Source organism: Mauremys reevesii, unplaced genomic scaffold (assembly GCF_016161935.1).
Source record: "Mauremys reevesii isolate NIE-2019 unplaced genomic scaffold, ASM1616193v1 Contig21, whole genome shotgun sequence".
Classification (NCBI taxonomy): domain Eukaryota; kingdom Metazoa; phylum Chordata; order Testudines; family Geoemydidae; genus Mauremys; species Mauremys reevesii.
In genome coordinates this window covers 36,385-56,775 of record NW_024100831.1, presented here as the reverse complement: position 1 = coordinate 56,775, position 20,391 = coordinate 36,385, and positions in this window count along the sequence as shown.

Below are 20,391 nucleotides of genomic sequence, written 5' to 3'. Positions count from 1 at the left end.
TCCTCCCTGGCAGAGGAAGCCCCGCCCCAGAAGCTCTGCTGGGCATGCTCCAACTGGAGCTCAGATATAAAAGCCTGCACATCAGCTCAGTCTGGGCTGACCGCCAGAGGGGAAGGACACACGCTGTTAGCTCCTGCAGAGAGAGGGGCTGTGAGCCAGGATCCAGGCGTCAGCCCTGTCGAGGCTCCACCGGAGACTCTGACGGAGGACGACCCAGGGGAGGAACAGACCGGAGGACCCCTCGTGGCAGAAGCACTGCCATTCCCAGGGGAAAGTAGAGATAAATGGTGTTAATGCTGTATTACCACTCGGCGTGTTGCAGGCGGATCCCCGCTGAGCAAGCGGCAAGTAGAGCTTGCTGCTACCAGGGCCCTGGCTTAGGGCTCGGTGGAGAGGGTGGGCCCGAGTGCCCCTACCCCCCCACCCTGAACCGTGAAGGATTATATGGACTCTGGCTGTTAGGCCGTGCTACCCCATGTGTACAGGGGGATTATATGGACTCTGGCCACTAGGCCATGCTCCCCCGCCTGCAAGGGGGGATTTTATAGACTCTGCTCGCTAGGCCGCGCTACCCCACCTGCAAAGGAGGATTAAATGGACTTTGGCTGCAGGGGGGAGAGGGAGGCCAGGGGAGGGGGAGATGAGGGGAGGGGCTCTGACTACTGGAGGCCCGGATGTGAGTGGCTCAATTGGGCCTGGCTGCCGTTTCAGTTGAGTCACACTCTGCATTGGGTGGGGCCGCCCAGAGGATTCAGGGGTCCCGGGGTCTTTGGCGGCGGGACCCGGAGTGGAAGGACCCCCCCCCACCGCTGAATTGCCACTGAAGAGCCAGAGCAGAAGAAGCTCCGGGGGCCTGGGCCCCACGAGAGTTTTCTGGGGCCCCCGGCGTGAGTGACAGACCCTTCTCCAGAGGCCCCCAAAAACAAAAGGGAGGGCCCCTGCGGGGCCCAGGGCCTGGGGCAAATTGCCCCACTGGCTCCCCCTCTGGGTGGCCCGGGCATTGGGAGGGAAATCACGGACCTTTAGATTTTTACAAATTCCTCCCCGACGGCTATTTAAAAACCAAAAAGCTGGACATGTCTTGGAAAATCCGGATGCATGGTAACCATATCATAGGGACTCCAGGATCTGAAGCTGCTGCCAGCTATATGGTGAATCCTCCAACAAGGCACCAAACAGCTCTTCCACATGCTGCAAACTGGCCTCACTGGCTGACTATGTAGGAGAACAGAAACCCTTTGTTACCGCAGGAGAGTCTCTTCAATGCTGCACTCTTTGCATGGCTTTCAGAGGTCACCGTGAAACACGACTACCCTGCCCCTAGGAGTCTCTCAAGGAGCTGCCTGCGCACTCACTTGGCAGCCACCAGTAATGGTCTCTGACAGTGGCATTGCAGAGGGAGCTTAGCAGACCGTCCCTTCTATGACTTCCTGAATTGCTGCCAGGACTGATTCTAAGAGAAGAGCGGATTTCTCCTCTGCGCTAGGGAGATTCTCATAGGAAAAGCAGCTGTGGTGCGGGAGGGGGCAATACAAGCACTACCTCTGAGCCCTTGAATAGCAGCAACTAGGACTTTGGGAGCCAGGGGATTGGTGTGTCTTGCTGGGAGAGCAGAGCTGGAGAGCAGAAAAGGGCATTGGATGAATTGTAGAAAAGTCAGTGTCATGGCCGGGTCATGAGCAGCCAGACCTAGTGCTCAGAGGCAGAGTCTACACTCAGAAGACAGGAGTCGAGAGTCAGCTGGGTCAGGATACTGGAAGAGCAGAAGCAAAAGACCAAATTGTGTTCAGACCCTCAAATCCGATGAGCCACAGCGAGTCACATGGTCCAGAAGACAGGGGAGCCCCAGTGAGCAGACAGCTTCTTGTTCCTGCTGTTGGTTTAAGGAGGTCCCGGGGGCCGATTAGCTGCTCTGGGACTCTGCCAATAGGCCTCAGGGATGGAGCCTCAAACTGGGTCTGGACTTTGTAAGTCGTAGGTAAGCAGTTTTTAGTAGGCTTCCAGATGGCCTGCTGGAGTGTGGCTGCTCCCATGAACCCTGCAGACCCGAGTGATCTTCTGAGTGATCTCTCCCCGCTCAAACCTCCAGCAGGAAACAGTCTCCAGGATCCCAGACACGTCCTCTGAGAATAATAAAACAAAGTCATGATGACAACTAGGCTATGGAACAGGAAGCCCAAAGTGCCCAGAAGAGTGAATGGTTTTTACCTCCACGAGATACCTGGGATCTTCCATCTAAGCCTCAATGGGACCCATGTTGCTTGGTTTGACAGGATGAGATCATGTGTCCCCACTGCTCTCTGAGCTGGGCTGGCTGCAGCATACGTCTGTGGAAGAGGCTGGGCCAGAGACTGGAAGAGAAGGGTCCAGGCACCCCAGAAAGAGAACAGAGGGTCTGAAACCAAAAGGCTAAGCAATCAAATCAGCAGATTCGACAGAGAATTTTTGTACTGTACAGGGACATCAAATAAGGTCTGTTAGGAAAGCGGAGATGTTAGTCTGGAAACTGCTAAGGCCACAATTGTGACTCTTATGATTCAGTTTGAGTCACTACAAAGTGTGTTTTGTTTTGTTTGTCTGTTTGAAATTTGTCTCTTTCTCTTGCTTAGTATCACTTAAATCTCTTCTTTGTTACTGTGCTTCCCAAAGCCCCTCAGTGTTGTGTGTGTGAGTGAAGTGTGAGTCTCCAGCCTACCTACCAGGCTGAGCTGTGCCCTGTTTCCCTCAAGGTAGCGAATAATTTCGGAGCGGTGCGGGGCACAGAGTCCACAGGCCATTCACCAGACATCTCCTGTGAAGCCCAAAGAGAACAAAGGAGCAGGAGAGATTCAGGCCACACTGACCCATAGGAACTTCCCACAGAAGAGGCTGCACAGTGCTCCAGACACAGCCAGCAGGATCCTTCCCACAAGCTGGGCCATGTCCTTCCCCTCCCAGCCCCACAGCTTCTTCCCCACCCCAGCCTCAGTAACCCCTCCCATCTCCCTGGTCTCCCCACCCACTCGCCAGCACCAGGCTGTTTCCATAATGGAAGCAGCTTTGTACCAGAGTTCACTGGCCACTAGATCCAAGGCTGCTCTGTTTGTCCATGGGCGTAGCAGGTTCATTTCCCTTTGCAGGATCTCTGACAGGTCTTGCTGCTGCTCCCTCAAGATTACCAGCTGCATCTGCAGCTCTGCCTGCACTTCCTTCTGCTTCTGGGGAGTTTCTAGGAGCTGCTGGAGAAACCCCGAGCCCTGCTTTGCCTGCTTAACCAGTCCCTGGAACTCAAATGGGATTCCCACTTGTGGGGACGGACCTTCCTTCAGTATCCAAGACTTCCATGAGCCATCGCAGATGACGGGAGGAATTCATTTCTGCTGACGATCCCAATAATCGCTTCTGGGGCTCAGTTTGTCACACAGTAAAAGTCCAAAAAGGTCTTCCCAGAGAAAAAAGTTGTTCTCCTCTCACTGGCGCTCTGGCTCAGCCTGCAGCCCCCTTGCTGGGCTTGGTAACCTCTCTGGGGGCATTTATGCCCCCTTCTTTGGGGTCAGTAGAGGAACCCGGTCCCATCCTGAACCTGGTAGCAGCCCAGGGCTCTGTGCTCAACTGCTAGGTCTGCTCTTTTCTCTTTGCTGCAGGTTTCCCTTGGCAAATCCTACCTCTCTTCTCAAGTTCCCTTCTAGGCTTTCCTTACTGCTTTCAACTTCCTACCTAGTTCTCATTCCAGTGCATAGCCCAGCTAGGCTTTATCGCCGCTGCAGTCTGGTTCTTTCGGGGCCAATACATGGTCCCTCGGAGGTAGGACTCATTCTGTAATCAATTTGGCTAAGCCCCAGGCTGTGCCGCCCAGGGGAAAGCACTCTCCTTTCCCTGGTACAGACCTGCTCTGCCCAGGCCTGCTCTTCTTGGGTCGAGGTGAGTCTTGCCCACATGCTCAGGGTTTAGCTGATCGCCATAGCTGGGCTTTTCACCTTCCTCTGCAGTACAGGGCCTGGTTCACTTGCTGGAGGAGTCTCTGCACCTTAAAGTCTTGAAACCATTATTTGAGGACTTGAGTAGTTCAGCCATAGGTCAGGGGTTTATTACAAGAGTGGGTGGGTGAGTTTCTGTGGCCTGTATTGTGCAGGAGGTCAGACTAGATGATCATAAATGGTCCCCTCTGACCTTAAAGTCTAGGAGTCTGTAGTGGACCTGGCACCGCAGCGCCCCTTTGTGGCAGGTGCCAGAACAGTGCTGGGGCCTCGCGTCTCTCTAGTCTCGGTGTTTGCCTCTCTACGGGCCGTCTGTTACTGTCACTCGGTCTTACGCTCTTCCCTCCCCCAGTATTTGCAGTAGCGCGACCTCGTGGGCGGCATCTATATAACCCCTCTTAAGGGTGGGGTAGCACAGCCTAGCGGACAAAGTCCATATAATCCCTCTTTGCAGCAGGGTAGAACAGCCTAGCGGCCAACGTTCATATAATCCAGGCCTGCACAACATACGGCCCGCGGAGCCTCACTGTGCAGCCCACGAGGGGATTCTAAATCCCCCGCACACGGAGCTCTGCGGGCAGCCCAGAGCCCTTTGAATCCCGGCTGCGGCCAGGAAGCAGAGAGCTCTGGGCTGCCGGCAGCCGCGGGGAGCCCTTTGAATCTCAGCCGCGGCTGGGAGTCAGAGGGCTCTGGGCTGCCCAGAGCCCTTTAAATCCCAGCCGTGGCCGTGAATCAAAAGACTCTAGGCTGCTGGCAGTGGCGGGGAGCCCAGAGACCTTTAAATCCCAGCCGCGGCCGGGAGTCAGAGGGCTCTGGGCTGCTGGCAGCCGCGGGGAGGCCAGAGCCCTTTAAATCCCAGCCACGGCCGGGAGTCAGAGGGCTCTGGTCTGCCCGCAGCGGCGGGGAGCCCAGAGCCCTTTAAATCCCAGCCGCGGCCGTGACTCAGAGGACTCTGGGCTGCTGGCAGCCGCGGGGAGGCCAGAGCCCTTTAAATCCCAGCCGCGGCCGGGAGCCAGAGGGCTCTGGGCTGCCGGCAGTCGCGGGGAGCGCAGAGCCCTTTAAATCCCAGCCGCGGCTGGGAGTCAGAGGGCTCTGGGCTGCCGGCAGCCGCGGGGAGCGCAGAGCCCTTTAAATCTCAGCCAGAGTTGGGAGTCAGAGGGCTCTGGGCTGCCCACAGATTCCCGGCTGCGGCTGGGATTTAAAGGCTCTGGGCTCCCGCGGCTGCCAGCAGCCCAGCGCAGATTGAATCCCGGCATGCGACCGCTGTTTGCACCCTCCCCACCTGCCCCCCAGAACCCCCCCCCCCTCTCTAACACCGCTGGTCCTTGTCCCCTGATACCCCTCTCCTGGGACTCCTGCCCCTAACAGCCCCCCCGGACGCCACCCCCGCGCGAAAGGCCGCTGATCCTTGTCCCCCGATGGCTCCCTCCCAAGACCCCTGCTCCAACGGCCCCGAGGGACCCCCGCCCCGATCTAAGCCTCCCTTCTCCTTGTCCCCAACTGCCCCCTCCGGGGACCCCCCCCAACTTTCCCCCAGGACCCCACCCCCTACCTATCCCCTGATAAACCCCTGGGACTCCCATGCCTATCCTACTGCTACCTGTCCCCTGACTGCCCCCCTGAACCTCTGCCCCATCCAGCCCCCACAGCTCCCTGTCCCTTGACTGCCCCCTGGAACTCCTTACCCCTTCTCCAACCTCCAGCCCACTTACTGTGCCACTCAGACCAGCGTGTCTGGCTCCGTGCAGCTCCAGACACATTGCTGCCATACTCCCCCGTGGAGCCCACAGCCCCTCCCCACCAGCACCTGCCTTCCAGATTTGAACACCTCAGGATTCAGGAGTGCTCAAGCTCAGTTTGGGCAGCTGTTACTTCATTTCTCCCAAATCAAATATATTGATCCACTGTCACTTGCTGTAGAAAAAGCAGGATAAAATTGAGCAAGAAATGCTTATTAGGACTGGAATTGCTATTTTCAGCAGCCATTGCCTTTTTGTTTGTTTAAGGAAGACAGTGATATTGCATAGGCAAATTCCCCATAGAAAGAAAGAGTGGAACAAAAGAATAATAAAGGCACCTCAACTTTTCCTCATTTATGGAGGACAGCCTTATAATATGCATCCAGATATCCTCCAATCACACAAGCTGAAAATTGTTCCACTTTACTGCAGCTCTGTAACCATATGGGAACCAATCCTGTCTGTGTTTTGTGCACATCCAAAATTCCTGCTGAATGACCTGCCCTGGGAGCGTTACTAGTGACCCAGGGCTGGGGAGGCAGGAGGTGTGTGTGTGGGGGGGGAGGCACTGGTGGGGGAAGCCCAGGGCTGGGGCAGCAGCAGGGTGGAGGGAGGGCACTGGTGGGGAGGAAAGGGGGAAGCCCAGCGCTGGGGCGGCAGGGGGTGTGGGTCAGTGGGGGGAGAGCCCAGGATTGGGGCAGCAGGAGGGTACAGGGGGGAGCCCAGGGCTGGGACGGGGGGCAGCCAAGTTTTTTTTTTTTTTGCTTGGGGCAGCAAAACACCTAGAGCCGACCCTGCCGGGTTCCCCCAGCCGCCGGAGCCCTGGGCCCTTTAATTTGACCCTGAGGGCTCCCAGCCACCTCTTCAGTTGGGAGCCCCCGGTTGATTTAAAATAAAGTATCACCTCCCCACGCCCAACCTTCCTTTTTGGCCCACAGCAGTTTTGGTGGGGCGGCGCTGGGGAAGGAGGGTTTGTTTCCGCAGGGCTGGGCGGCCCTGGGGCAGGGTGTTTCTGCGGGGCCGGGAGGTTTCGGCCCTCGGCTGTTTTCTTTGGAGGAATGTGGCCCTCGCCGCTTTACAAGTTGTGCGGGCCTGATATAATCCCCCCTTTCAGGCGGGGTAGCGCGGCCAGAGTCCACATAACCCTCCACGGTTGGACTCGGGCCCACCCTCTCCTCTGAGCCCCAAGCCAGGGCCCTGATAGCTGCAAGCTCTACTTGCTGCTCGCTCGGCAGGGATCTGCCCGCAACACGCCGAGTGCTAATACAGCTTTAACACCGTTTATCTCTACTTTCCCCTGGGAATGGCAGTGCTTCTGCAGCGAGGGGTCCTCCGGTCTGTTCCGCCCCTGGGTCGTCCTCCGTCAGGGTCTCCGGTGGAGCCTCGACAGGGCTGACGCCTGGATCCTGGCTCGCAGGCCCTCTCTCTGCAGGAGCTAACAGCGTGCATCCTTCCCCTCTGGCTGTCAGCCCAGACTGAGCTGATGTGCAGGCTTTTATATCTGAGCTCCAGTTGGAGCATGCCCAGCAGAGCTTCCGGGGCGGGGCTTCCTCTGCCAGGGAGGAAGGGTTAACCCCTGCTATGCCAGTGCGGGGCTGCTCTGCCCCATCACACACTCTCCCCCTTAAGACAGTCCCCTGGGCAGCCTGACCCTTGGTCGTCTCCTCCCCTTCCCCCTACCCCTCCGACCCCCCCCCATCCGCATGAGCCTTTCCCGGCCGGTGTAACACTCGGAAGGAATAGGGTTGGAGGGACATGTACCACCACATGATCCATGTGTTTGAGTCCTTCATGCTGTTAATCCACCTGAGGGGTGCGTGTTCTATTACCAAGGAGAAGGTGGGCTTTGTAGAACTGCTTATAGTAATTCCTGTCCGCATATGCCTGTATTTCATCTGCTTTGGCGCTCAGCCACAAGTCCCGCATTTTGTGCAGTCGGTGCTGTACTGTTCTGCGAGCGTTGATAAAGGCTGTCTTCTTTGCCGCTGAGGATGGGTCGTTCTGATGTGCACGATGCAGGCGATGCTTCTCTGCAAGTAGGACCTGGATTTCTGCATCATTTTCGTCAAACCAGCCTTGCCGCCTGCGTGTGGAGGGACCCAATACCTTCGATGCAGCTGTATGGACAGTGTTGCGGAATGGCTCCCAGTCTTTCTCAGCGTCATCCTCAATACGAAGATCAGCAAGCTCATTCTCTAGGTCTTCTGCTAGATTTTCAGCCTTGCGGCTATTCTTCAGCTTCGACACGTTGATCCTTTTGAGAGCCTTACAGCCTTGTGGTCGTCTCTTTGGCATGATACGGAGCTTCATTTTGGATACTATGAGCCTGTGATCCGTCCAACAGTCACCGCCGCACATAGCTTTTGTAACCCTGACATCTTTTCTGTCCCTTCTCCTGATGACGACATAGTCGATCAGATGCCAGTGCTTGGAATGGGGATGCATCCACCATGTCCTGTTGAGGGTACGGAGGCGGAAGACCGTATCGGTGATAAGAAGGTCATGTGCTGCACAAGTTTTCAGCAGTAACAGGCCATTGCTGTTACACTTTCCCACTCCATGTTTCCCGATGACTCCTTCCCAGGCTGCGGCATCGCATCCGACTCTTGCGTTAAAATCGCCAAGCAGGATCAGCTTGTCTCTGCGGTGCACTGATGATAACAGAGCACCTAGTTCTTCGTAGAATTTATCCTTCACATTCTCTGGGTTGGTCATTGTGGGAGTGTATGTGCTGATCAAAGTAGCTTGTTTTCCTTTTTGAAGCGGAAGCTGCATTGTCATGAGTCGGTCATTCACAGCCTTGGGGGAACTGGCAAGTTTCCGAACAAGATGATTCTTGATGGCGAAGCCAACTCCAGATTCGCGACGCTCATCACTGCTGCGGCCACTCCAGAAGAATGTACAGCCTCCGCCTGACTCGGACAGCTGTCCTTCATTAGCAAGGCGAGTTTCGCTAAGGGCTGCAATGTCAATGTTGTAGCGTGCGAGCTCTCTGGCAACAAGTGCTGTTCTTCTCTCCGGTCTGTCTGCCGTGATGTTGTCCAGTAGCGTGCGCACATTCCATGTGCCAATGGGGATCGGTGTCACTCTAAGTTTTGTTTTTGTTCAACCGCTTTTATGGGATCCCCACCAGCCGCGGTATGCTGGCCAGGGTAAGGTGAAGCAGGCAATGTTTAGGGCACCTTTTCTAGCCAAGTGAGCAGTGCAGTCCTGAATAGGGCTGCTCAGTCGCTCAAGAAGATGCTGCACTCCACTGCTGCTTCGGTCAGTGAGGAACGACCATTATACCTGAGCCGCCTGTGTGCAGGTCCGCGGCAACAGCTCCCAGTGTATCCACACCTGCTGCTTCGTCGCTTGCCCATCACCACAGGACTTGATATGTTATGATGTCGAGACTTGCGCGTGAATTGGATTAAAGTGAGGGAGAGTCTATGGTCCACAGTCTTCTGGGAGCTTTCCCCTCCTGAGCTCTGATGGCACTGTGCTCCTTACAGAGAAGACACAGATTCTCCAGAGATGGGCTGAACATTTTGAAGCAGTTCTCAACTGCCCCTCAGTCATCAATGATGAGGCCATTGACAAGATGCCCCAGGTTGCAGTCCATGACTCCATGGATGCTTCACCAAAAGAGGATGAAGTGAAGGAAGCCATCAACCAGCTGTCAAGTGGCAAAGCCCCAGGGTCAGATACCATACCAGCAGAGGTGTACAAAGTCAGTGGACCCGTGCTGCTACGGAAAGTCACTGAGCTGTTTCAGTCCTTCTGGAAGCAGGGATCCATTCCACAGGAATTTAGAGATGTGTCCATGGTGCACCTCTATAAGAGGAAGGGCAATCGCCAGGTATGCAACAATCACCATGGAATCTCGCTGCTCTCTACAGCGTGGAAAATTCTTGCACGGGTTCTGTTGAACCGATTGATCACTCACCTGGAGCAGGGCTTACTGCCAGAATCACAGTGCGGCTTCCGCAAGGGACGTGGGACTATTGACATGATCTTCGCTGCGTGTCAGCTACAGGAGAAATGTCAAGAACAGAATTGTGAACTCTACACAACTTTTGTGGACCTCACGAAAGCGTTCGACTCTGTCAGTCGCCAGGGCCTGTGGAGGATCATGTCGAAATTCAGCTGTCCAGATAGATTCATACCAATGGTACGTCAATTTCATCACGGTATGATGGCTCGTGTCCTGGATGACAGTGAAACATCTGAGGCCTTCCCAGTCACCAACGGCATCAAGCAAGGGTGTGTTTTAGCACCCACTTTGTTCAGCATGATATTCTCTGCCACTCTGACTGATGCCTTTCAACACTGCACTGAAGGAGTAGGCCTGAAATACAGAACTGACAGGAAACTATTCAATCCGAGGCGACTGCGTGCCATTACCAAGGTGAAGGAAACTGTACTTTGAGACTTTGTCTTTGCCGATGATTGTGCTCTGAATGCTAGTACAGAGCCACAAATGAAAGGCAATATGGACAAGTTTTCATTTGCATGTAACAACTTCGGTCTCACCGTTAACATCAAGAAGACTGAGGTCATGCACCAGCCAGCTCCCCACGCTCCGTACTCAGAACCGTCCATCACTGTAAATGGACAGAGACTCCAGGCAGTGGAGCACTTCACATACCTGGGCAGTACCCTTTCCCAAGCAGTGTCAGTCGATGATGAAGTAAACGGCAGAATTGCTAAAGCCAGCTCTGCATTTGGCCGATTGCACTCCAACGTCTGGGAACGTCGAGGGATCAGCCTACCAACGAAGCTGATGGTCTACCGAGCAGCGGTGCTTCGAACTCTGCTGTAGGCCTGCGAGCCGTGGACTGTCTATCAGAGTCATGCACGAAGGCTCAATCACTTCCACATTTCCTGTCTGCGAAAGCTTCTAAAAATCAGATGGCAGGACAAAGTGCCCGATACTGAAGTCCTTATCAGAGCCAGTCTGCCGTCAGTTCACACACTGCTGATGAGAGCCCAGACCAGATGGGCTGGACATGTCTTGAGAAAGTCAGAGGAGCGCATTTCTAAACAGCTCTTCTACGGAGAACTCACCAGGGAAAGCGCTCCCATGGAGGACAAAAGAAGCGGTTCAAGGACACGCTGAAGACCTCTCTGAACTCCCTCGAGATCAACAGCGCCACATGGGAAACCCTCGCACTGAACCGTCCAGCATGACGCAGCCTCATTCACACAGGCAGTAATACCTCTGAGGCGAGGCGTACCGCTGAGGCTGAAAGAAAGCGTGAGCTGCGCGAGTCCAGAGCTGCCCGCACATCATCGACAGTGCCATCGCATGTCTGTCCAACGTGTGGCAAGACGTTCCACGCCCAAATCGGACTGATCAGTCATCTCTGGACTCACAGAGTCCGGTCATCGAACGAATGAGTTGTTGAGGTCTTCATCGACAACGATGGATGAACATCACAGTACCTCAGCGCCACGAATGCCCATTTCACTCCCAGGGCCTCCCGCTCTGTGGTGGAATACCGGGTCTCTCTGGGGAACAGCTTGTGGCTCAGGTCCAAAATGGGGTGGTGTTCTCCTCCCACCTCTTGCGACAGTACAGCCCTGTAGTGAGGCAGCCTGGCTCCCGGCCGCACCCGAGAGGGAGGAGCCAGAACAGCTGCCACAGTGGGCGGAACCACTGCCACCTGTCCCCGCCCCCGGAAGTCAAGGGGCAGGACAGGAAGTATAAAAGCCCCGGCCCAGCGCTCAGTTGCAGCCCGGCGGCCGGAGAGGACAGATGCTCCTGACCGAGCTCCTGCTGGTCCGAGCCTGCCCCAAGCCCGGTACACTGAAGAAGACTGGCCGAGCCTTCCCCGAGCCTGGTATCCAGAGGAGAACTGGCCGAGCCTGCCCCGAGCCCGGTACCCTGAGGAGAACTGGCCGAGCCTGCCCCGAGCCCGTTACCCCGAGGAGCTGCCCGAGCTTCCCCCCGACCCGTGTCCTGAGGAGCAGACCGACCTAGCCAGCCCTCAGCACGATGAGGAGCCCATGGTATGGGACCCCGCTGCGGACACCCGCGATGAGCAGGTACCCATGGAGGGGGAGATGGGAAGTAGCCCGGGGGTAGCTGACCCCAGTCTGGCTACTGCAGATTTCGAGCCGATGTCGGTGTGTTGCGGTCAGGACCCCACCGACACAGCAGCAGACTGACTGCTGCTGTTAGGGCCCCAGGCTGGGACACAGTGGAGTGGGTGGGCCTGTGTCCCCCCCTGCCACCGCCTCACGGGTGGCAGTCTCCCCCTCACATCGGAGCTCAGACCCAGAAGTCTGGACTCACCTATTGTTGCTGCTCAGCTCCTGCTTTAAGGACCTGAGCCCTGAACTATTATTGCTGCTCAGCTCCTGCTTTAAGGACCTGAGCCCTGAACTATTATTGCTGCTCAGCTCCTGCTTTAAGGACCTGAGCCCTGAACTATTATTGCTGCTCAGCTCCTGCTTTAAGGACCTGAGCCCTGAACTATTATTGCTGCTCAGCTCCTGCTTAAGGACCTGAGCCCTGAACTATTGTGGTTGCTGCTCAGCTCCTGCTTTAAGGACCTGAGCCCTGAACTATTGTGGTTGCTGCTCAGCTCCTGCTTTAAGGACCTGAGCCCTGAACTATTGTGGTTGCTGCTCAGCTCCTGCTTTAAGGACCTGAGCCCTGAACTATTATTGCTGCTCAGCTCCTGCTTAAGGACCTGAGCCCTGAACTATTGTTGTTGCTGCTCAGCTCCTGCTTTAAGGACCTGAGCCCTGAACTATTGTGGTTGCTGCTCAGCTCCTGCTTTAAGGACCTGAGCCCTGAACTATTGTGGTTGCTGCTCAGCTCCTGCTTAAGGACCTGAGCCCTTAACTATTATTGCTGCTCAGCTCCTGCTTTAAGGACCTGAGCCCTGAACTATTGTTGTTTGCTCAGCTCCTGCTTAAGGACCTGAGCCCTTAACTATTATTGCTGCTCAGCTCCTGCTTAAGGACCTGAGCCCTGAACTATTGTTGTTTGCTCAGCTCCTGCTTAAGGAGCTGAGCCCCTTGAACTAGTGCTTATTGCCCCGCCCTGACTAGGGCTAGGGCTTTACTGACTCTGGGTGCTCAGCCCTGCCTGAGGGTCTGAGCCTAGAACTGCTGTTTGCTGCCACACCCTGACTGAGGGCTTGGGCTTCGTTGACTGTTTATTTCTGTTCAGCCCTGCCTGAGGGTCTGAGCCCTTGGACCTTCGGAGACTGAACTGCTGATTTAGGCCGTGTAGTGACGCGGCCTGGCTCCCGGCCACACCCGAGAGGGCCGAGCCCCCACACCGGACTCTTACACGTGGTGCCTTCTCTGAGGACCTCTCGCCCAGGATGTGGGCGCGAGCTCTTGACGCCGGTGAAAAGGGGGCCGCGGGGGAGAGGCCTCCCGCCAGAGAGATGGATCTGTCCCAGCTCCTGCCCTCATGACGGAGAGCCAGGAGCGACAACAGGCGGCCCAGTCGCAACAGCAGCAGCAGCTCGTCGAGCAGCTAGGTTCGCAACAACGGCAGCTCATTCAAGACCTGGTTACCCAGCACCAGGACTTCCAGCGGCAATGTGTCCAGCAGCTCGCAGCGGTGCTGACTCGACCAGGGGAACCCCAGCCAGGAGATGCTGCAGGGGCCACGCGGCCCAGCCCCCCAATTCGGCTGACGAAGATGGGGCCCGGCGACGACCCCGAAGCCTTTCTCGTCACATTCAAGCGGGTGGCCATCGTCGCGGGCTGGGCCCAGGACCAATGTGCCATTATCCTGGCCCCATACTTAACGGGGACTGCTCAGACGGTCTATCGAGGCTTGTCTTTGGAGGCAGCCCAGGACTACAGCCAGGTGAAAGCCGCTATCCTAGACGCCCTGGATGTGAGTCCAGAGACCTACCGACAGCGGTTTAGAAGCCTGGCGTATCCTCCAGGGGCCCGACCTCGGATAGTGGCCCAGGAGCTTCGAGAGACCTGCAATAAGTGGCTACAGCCCGAACGCCGGACATCAGAGGAGCTGATGGAGCAGGTAGTATTGGAGCAGTTTGCCCATGTACTCCCGCCACGAGGAAGAGCCTGGGTCCTCCGCCATAGGCCGGCAAGAGTGGCCGCGGCCATTACATTAATGGAGGACTTCCTCGCGGCTGAAACCCCGCTGGGCTCGGCTTGCCGTACCGCCCCGCCCCAGACGGAGCGCCCCAACCCAGAAAAGAAGGGGGCGCCCTCCCTCACAGACGTACGAGTTTCCTCCCATGGAGCGGAGGCCCGGACCCGTACCGCCACGTCCTCCGGGAGACCCGCTCGGACCCCGGTTCCCGCGGTGAGAGGGGACTACCGGAACCTCCCTGGAGGTAACCCCGGGACCTGGTCACGGATGGGACGAGCAGATCTGGGGCCCTGTTTCTCCTGTGGAGAGTATGGCCATTTACAGCGGCACTGCCGAGGACTGGAGTGTACCTTTGGCCAGGTTTACTCAGGGGAAGGCCGTACCCGGCGTTGGCAAGCGGCCAAGATCACCGTGCCCGTGGTCGTTGAGGGGCGCCCGACGGTGGCCCTCCTCGATTCAGGCTGCGGCCAGACACTGGTCTGCCAAACCATGGGCCCGCAGGCTGACAACCGCCTGGGGAAGATTCAGCTGCAGTGTATCCACGGGGATATACGGCCCTACCCAAGTACCAGGGCCCAACTGACTATTGATGGGGTCACCCGGCTGATGACAGTGGGACTCGCTCCACGGCTGGCGTACCCGGTGATTCTGGGTCGGGACTGGCCCGAGTTCCCCGCCGTACTACGCCGCCACGCCGAGGGCAGCCCGCAGGTCACGCCAGCCTTGGAAGGGGAGGCCCCAGAGACTGAGGAAGACGAGGTGGAAGCCCCCGACCACACCAACCCGACGGAAGGACGTGAAGATCCTCCCCCCGGAGTGGGGGAGGATCCCTCGGCGCCCACAGACTTTTGCCGGGATCAACGGGCCGACCCTACACTCACGCGGACATACGACCAGCTGGCCTCCATGGATGGGACGGTCCTCGACCCCCATCGAGCGGCGCAGTGGCCGCACTTTGAGTTGCGGCAGGAGCACCTGTATCGCGTCGAGAGGGACCCCCGCACGGGGGATACCCGGACCCAACTCCTCGTGCCTCGGTGTCACCGCCGGGCGGTCATGAAACTGGCCCACGACATCCCTGCGGCCGGGCACCTCGGTCACGAGAAGACCCTGGCTCGGATCCTGGGGCGCTTCTTCTGGCCAGGGGTACACCAGGAGGTAAAGAATTATTGCAACTCTTGCCCGGAATGCCAGCTTGGCTGCCCCAGCACGAACTCCCAAGGCACCGCTGGTCCCGATGCCTCTGATTGAGACCCCCTTTGAACGTGTGGCCATGGACCTAGTGGGGCCTCTCCCTAAGAGCAGCACAGGGTTCCAATACATTTTGGTGATAATGGACTATGCTACCAGGTTCCCCGAAGCAATCCCTCTCCGGACCATCACAGCCCGAACCATCGCAGCTGAGCTGGTGAAGGTCTTCGCCCGTGTCGGCCTGCCCCGGGAGATCCTCACGGGTCAGGGGACCAACTTTACGTCACGGCTGCTCCAGCAGGTGTGCGAACTCTTGGGGATAAAGCAACTCCGGACATCCGTTTACCATCCCCAGACAGATGGGCTGGTTGAAAGATTCAATCGGACGCTGAAAGAGATGTTGCGTAGGTTCCCCCAGGAGGACCTTCGCCGATGGGACCAGCTCCTTCCACCCCTGCTCCTGGCGGTGCGGGAAGTCCCCCAGTCTTCAACCAAGTTCTCACCCTTTGAATTGCTGTACGGTCGACGACCTCAGGGCCTGCTGGATCTCATGAGGGAAACCTGGGGGCAAGCCCCATCGCCGGCCCAGGGCCTCTTAAAGTACGTACTCCAGCTTCAGGAGCGCCTTAAGCAGGCGGGGGCCCTGGCGCAGGAGAACTTGAAAGCCGCCCAGGACACGCAGGCCCAGACTTATAACCGGGACGCCCAGACTCGGGACTTTCAACCCGGAGACAGGTATTACTCCTCCTTCCCTCCAGTGAATCGAAGATCCTGGCCCGGTGGCAAGGGCCATATGAGGTGGTTCGGAAGGTGGGCCCGGTTAATTATGAAATCAATCAGCCGGACCGGAAAAAGAAGACCCAACGGTACCATGTCAACCTTCTCAAGCCCTTGCGGGAACGCGAAGGTCTCCTGATCAACCCCTACCCGCCAGAACCTGAGCTAGGACCCCAGGTAGCCCATACCGAGGACCCCGGGGAACCCCAGCTCGGGGAGACCCTAACAGACGACCAACTCAAGCAGACCCGGTGCCTCCTGCAAGCCTTTTCCTGCACCTTTACGGGCCAACCGGGATACACCACCCTGGTATACCATAGGATCCAGACGGAGCCTGGGGTGGTGATCCGGGGCGTGACCAGGCCCTTGCCGTATCACAGGAGGCATGTCGTTGAGGAGGAGGTACGAGCTATGCTGGATCTAGGGGTGACTGAACCATCGCAAAGTGAGTGGCGCAGCCCTGTAGTGCTGGTACCGAAGCCGGACGGCTCACAGAGTTTGTATCGACTTTAGGCGCGTTAATGCTATCTCCAAGTTCGATGCCTATCCCATGCCTCGGATAGATGAGCTGTTGGCCCGCTTAGGGGAGGCCCGCTATATCACCACCCTTGATCTAAGCAAAGGGTACTGGCAGATCCCCCTGGAACCAGCCTCCAGGGAGAAGACTGCGTTCGCCACACCCACGGGCCTATACCAGTTTACCCGGATGCCCTTCGGCCTCCATGGGCCTCCGGCCACCTTTCAGCGCCTAATGGACCGCCTCCTCCAGCCACATCAGGACTACGCGGCCGCCTATCTAGATGACGTGGTCATTTACAGTCCTCGGTGGGAGAACCACCTAGAAAGGGTCGCAGCGGTCCTGAGGTCCCTGCGGAAGGCCGGGTTAACAGCCAACCCTAAGAAATGTCGCATCGGCTGACAAGAGACCACGTACCTGGGGTATACTATCGGGCATGGAAGGTAAAACCTCTTGTCGGCAAGGTCCAGGCCATCGCAACCTGCCCCACGTCAGCCACGAAGCGCCAGGTGTGCCAGTTTCTGGGGCTGGCAGGGTATTACAGAAGATTTATTCCTCAATTCGCGGCAATTGCCGCCCCCTTACCGGGGCTCCTGACAAAGGATAGCCCGCGGCAGGTGAAATGGACCCGCGAGTGCGACGAGGCCTTTCAGACACTTAAGACGAGCCTCTGCAGCGAGCCGGTCTTGTATAGTCCTGATTTCCACCGGACATTTGTTTTACAGACAGACGCCTCGGAAGTGGGACTCGGGGCCGTCCTTTCCCAAGAAGTAGAGGGGGAAGAGCATCCGGTTCTTTACATCAGCCGGAAGCTGTTCCCCCGAGAGAAAAACTACACGGTGGTCGAAAAGGAAGCCCTCGCTGTGAAGTGGGCCTGTGAAGCCCTGAGGTATTACATCCTGGGAGCCCCCTTCACCTTGGTCACCGACCATTCCGCCCTTGAGGGAGGAGCCAGAACAGCTGCCACAGTGGGCGGAGCCACCGCCACCTGTCCCCGCCCCCCCCCCCCCCCCCGGAAGTCAAGGGGCGGGACAGGAAGTATAAAAGCCCCGGCCCAGCGCTCAGTTGCAGCCCGGCGGCCGGAGAGGACAGACGCTCCTGACCGAGCTCCTGCTGGACCGAGCCTGCCCCGAGCCCGGTACCCTGAGGAGGACTGGCCGAGCCTGCCCCGAGCCCGGTACCCTGAGGAGAACTGGCCGAGCCTGCCCCGAGCTCGATACCCTGAGGAGAACTGGCCGTACCTGCCCCGAGCCCGGTACCCTGAGGAGAACTGGCCGTACCTGCCCCGAGCCCGGTACCCTGAGGAGGACTGGCCGAGCCTGCCCCGAGCTCGATACCCTGAGGAGAACTGGCCGAGCCTGCCCCGAGCTCGATACCCTGAGGAGGACTGGCCGAGCCTGCCCCGAGCCCGGTATCCTGAGGAGAACTGGCCGAGCCTGCCCTGAGCCCGGCATCCAGAGGAGAACTGGCCGAGCCTGCCCCGAGCCCGGTACCCCGAGGAGCTGCCCGAGCGTCCCCCCGACCCGTGTCCTGAGGAGCAGCCCGACCTAGCCAGCCCTCATCACGACGAGGAGCCCATGGTATGGGACCCCGCTGCGGACACCCGTGATGAGCAGGTACCCATGGAGGGGGAGATGGGAAGTAGGCCGGGGGTAGCTGACCCCAGTCTGGCTACTTCAGATTTCGAGCCGATGTCGGTGTGTTGCGGTCAGGACCCCACCGACACAGCAGCAGACTAACTGGCTCTGGGACACAGTGGAGTGGGTGGGCCTGTGTCCCCCCCTGCCACCGCCTCACGGGTGGCAGTCTCCCCCTCACATCGGAGCTCTGACCCAGAAGTCTGGACTCACCTATAGTTGCTGCTCAGCTCCTGCTTCGAGGACCTGAGCCCTGAACTATTATTGCTGCTCAGCTCCTGCTTTAAGGACCTGAGCCCCTTGAACTACTGCTTATTGCCCCGCCCTGACTAGGGCTAGGGCTTTACTGACTCTGGGTGCTCAGCCCCTGCCTGAGGGTCTGAGCCTAGAACTGCTGTTTGCTGCCCCACCCTGACTGAGGGCTTGGGCTTCGTCGACTGTTTATTTCTGCTCAGCCCTGCCTGAGGGTCTGAGCCCTTGGACCTTCGGAGACTGAACTGCTGATTTAGGCCGTGTAGTGACGCGGCCTGGCTCCCGGCCACACCCGAGAGGGCCGAGCCCCCACACCGGACTCTTACACGCCCCCAACCCTACCTGCGAGGCGTCTGTCTGGAGCATTTAAACCCCTCCCCCGCCCATGGAGTCTCCTCTTTTTTGACAGTTCCAATATGGTAACCCTACCTTATGGGCCAAGCGCCCACTCCTGACAGTTCAGGCTAACCTCCCTTGGCTGCTTGGCCTGCCTGCCGAGACAGAGGACTCAGGGATTTCCATCAGGCTGCTCGGTTGCAAATGCAGCCACCCAAAGAAGTGAAGAATGGAAGTGAAAGAGCAAAGCTGGACCATCCGCTGAGCCGCTGCAATCAAGTGAGCAGAGCCTGGGAGAGAAGAGGGAAAGCTCGAAGGTGGCTAGTGGCTGTAGGGAGCCAGGGGAGGAGAATAAATAGTTAATGAGGAATCCTACAGGCTTTGTCTTGTGTGGTGAAGGGTTTCAAATGGGTCTTGTTACGATCACGTTACACTTGAAAATAGCTGCGGATGGCTGAAGGGCAGGTCTATAAAGGTAAGAGGTCACTCTAGGAGCTTCAAGTCTCAGATTCTGTCCCTACTGCCTGCTTGGATCAGCTGATCTCAACCCAACACGTCCCTCAGGTGGGAGCAGGGGCGAGGTCTTTTCCCGGATTAGCCGCCAGAATAGGGACACGATACATGTGGCCAAGGAACTAGAGAGGCCTGGGGGTCACTTGCAGAGTTGCCTGTTAATGCAGCTCTTCCGGGGGAGCACGGTAGGGGACTGTGCACACAGGAGCCCCATTTCAAATGGTGGGGGGGAGGGTAATTTAACCATGATTCCAGGGGCTACTTGCGCCCCTGAAAACTCCAGTGTTTTGGCAGGGAAGTTAGCAATGAGCTGGCAGGAGCCCTGTATTTAATTCCTTTATAAAAGAAAGAAAATTAAATCGATATTAGACCCACTGAGCTCTAATACTAATGTGGTCTGATATCTTGTGGAAAATCACTGTAGGGACACTGGTTAAAATGTGACTGTATATCCCTACTTTGTTACTAACTCTGTCGGGAGAGACCCTGCCAGGAGTCCTGGGTTCGATCCCAGCTCTAGGAGGGGACTGGGGTCTAGTGGGTTACAGTGGGGGGCAGATACAGCTCGGTTAGTTATAAGAACATCAGAATGGCCCGAGTGGTCAGATCAAAGGTCCACATAGTCCAGTATCCTGTCTTCAAACAGTACCAATAAGACTCTGTTTCCTGGCCTGGGCGTTGAGGCTGCATTAGGGGAGGGAGCTTCCCTCTGGGGTTTAAAGCTGGTACCTGCCTCTTCTGATCCCTCCTCACCAAAAGCTTCTGGCCCCTTCATTGCTGTGTCTCTGCCGCTGGGGATGGAGCAGCCCAAGCAGCAGGGCCGGTGCAAGGAGATTTTGCGCCCTAGGCAAAACTTCCACCTTGCAGCCCCCTCCCCCCCCAACAGGAGCAGAGGGGCCCTGAGGGCAGACGTGGGACTGCGGGGGCAGAACTGAGGGAGGGGCTGGGGCAGAAGTGATGGGAGGGTTGAGGAGGAGGATTAACAGCCGGGCTGGGGACAGGCAGATGTGGGGGTGGCAGGGACACAGAATGAATTAGGATTTGGGGTTTGGGGGAGAAGCTGGAGGCTCCCCAGGAGCAGGGAGCCTGGGAGAGGGAGACCCAGAAACTGCAGAGTGTGACCTACAAGTCATGAGAGAAGGGAGGCTCTAGTGGGAAGCGGTTAGAGGGTGTGGAGGGTCAAGTACAGGGTAGGTTTACCCAACCCGGGGGAAAGAAATGAAAGAATAAAAGAGAAAAAATAAAGTAAAACCAGTGTAAGGGCAGAAGCCTGGAGAAAGTGGCGGGAAACTCAACTGAAGAGTGAAAGCCAAATGGTGCTGTGAGGGGAAATGCTCTGGGGCAGGCGGCAAGAGCGGAAGGGATCTCAAGCTGCAGTGGGGATTCAGGATCCAGATGC